The following is a 2,500-nucleotide window of genomic DNA, read 5'->3' as shown; positions in this document are numbered from 1 at the left end:
ATATATAAAATTATATATATATATATTATATATTAATAAAAATTTTAATTATATATTATATAATATATATACTATATTATATTTTATTTATTTTATATTTTTAATATATTATTATATTTATACCTGTTTGCCATTTTTTATACATGTGCATACGGGGGTCATTGGGAGTATGGCTGATTAAGATATTTGTATGAAATACTAGAAAACGCAGGTACCGTATGAAATAAAAATGAAAGGTGATTCAAAAAATGATGTTATGTAAAAATGCTTTTAGTTAACAAATAAAAAAATTTGTCCCAACATAACAATAGCCAAACCCCCTTTCTGGCAAATAATGCTTTGTAACCTCTCTCGGGGCAAACCCCCTAATCCTCTCATGCACAACTTTTGGGCGGCAGACCCGGATTGATTTTATAAGGGTTTGAAATGGGTGCTAGTGTGACCACTGGCCAAGCAATTGGGTTTCCACTTTAAAATTGGCGTTTTTTCAGTAATTTACCCCCCTGTATGCATTTCGGGCATGCATGGCAACCACCTCTGCCATCTGGTATCCCTTTTAAAATTTGTCATACAGATCTTGCAAAAGATTTCTGCAAATGAATTTTTTCCACAGGAAGACAATCAGGCGGGACATGTAGGCCATTGCAAGTTAAGGGTGAGAATTAAAAAAAAAAAAAAATGAACAAAGGAATAAAATTTTTCTTGCCTCCCCACGAGCCCATGTGCCCTTTTGAACCATTGGGGTTTCGGCAAAAAACATCATTATCCTACTTAGGAGTAACCATAATCGCCCCGGGGATTTTTAGTTTTTGGACTAGTCACGAGCGTCTTGCTTGACTAAAAATAAAGGAAATTTTGTTTACTTGTGCCAATAGGTAAAAATGGAGGGCACAGACTGCAGTAATTCCAAACAAATATATAAGAACCATTAAAAACTGCTTTAAAAAATCTTACTTTTAATCATAAATCAAAAAAAAACAGCAAACCCTTTCTATGATATCAAAAACTTTTCTTTTTCCCCATGAATTCGGCATTGCACTCAAAGATTAATTATTATAATTTTAAAGAAAAATTTTAAATTTCCCCGTTAAATGGCAAAATTTAAAAGGGAAGTAAGTTTTAAAAAAAATACACACATAAACCCGTATATAAAATTTAATTTCCTACCAAGACCGACTTTTTCCCTTGTTCCGGTGTTTACGGGGATAAAGGGATAGACCGCCGGGAAAGCAGCAAAACCCGGGAAGATCCGGGGGCTTATTAGGGGGGGACTTGGGGTTTCCCACGGAGCGACCTTCGTGGATTCGTTAGTTTGGTTGGGGAAGGGAAAGGGGTTAAATTCTTCCCTCTTTCTGGGGTTCAAATGGTTTTCTTCATCAAATTTTTTAATTGGAAATCCCGCAAACTGTCAAGCAAAGGAAGCTAAGAGCTGAAGCATAATGGTGTCTCACCGTTTGTTTGTTTTTCTACAGCTGATTTCTGCAACAAAAACGGGACAACACCCAAATTTTTTAGGAATCATATTACATACAAATCATATATATATATATATATATATATATATATTATAATTATATGTTATTATATATTATATAATTATTTTTATAATATATTTTTATAATATATAATTATATAATTATATATATTAAAAAATATAATTAATAATTATATTATATTTGGGTGTGTGTGTGTGTTGTGTGGTGTGTGTGTGTGTGTGGGTGTGTGTGTGGGGTGTGTGGTGTGTGGTTTTTGTGTTTTTAAAATGGGAAAAACAATATAAAAGCATGGGAATTAAACTTGCAATAGGGAAATTTGGCTGATTTAAAGCAAAACCGGCAGAGGTTATGATCCACACACACGCACGCAACACACACACACCGCACAGCACCACGAACGCCGAACGCACGTCCCACCTGCACACACACACACACCACACACACCCACAACACACACACACACACCACCACACACACACACCAAAACCCCAAAACACACACCCACATACACCACCACACACAACACACACACACATTTGTGTGCGTGTATAATATATAATATATATTAATATATATATATAAAAATAATAAATTATATAAATATATATAATTTCCCCTTTAAAAAAAAAAGACGGTGTGTGTGTGTAGATATATAGATAGATATAGATAGATTCTTAATATATCCATATAAGCTGTGCTGGAAGGCTGGGATACTTTTCTTACCCTCAGACAGCAGCGATCCCCAGGAAGGCACCTGGCTCTTAACTAAAGGGCCCCATATTCTTTGCTTTCTGGGCTTCTTCCTTGAACAGGATTGGTTGAATGATGGAACTTGAGATCACAAAGAAGGTAGCCAGTTTCTGTCTCTCTGTATATATACATACTTTTATACATACATACAAAATACATGTGTATATATATGTATATATATATATATATATATATATATATATATATATATATATATATATATATATATACAGTATATATACATATACACACAC

Source organism: Penaeus monodon, chromosome 35 (genome assembly GCF_015228065.2).
Source record: "Penaeus monodon isolate SGIC_2016 chromosome 35, NSTDA_Pmon_1, whole genome shotgun sequence".
NCBI lineage: Eukaryota > Metazoa > Arthropoda > Malacostraca > Decapoda > Penaeidae > Penaeus > Penaeus monodon.
The sequence above is the reverse complement of the archived record's forward strand: the minus strand, read 5'-3'. Positions refer to the sequence as shown.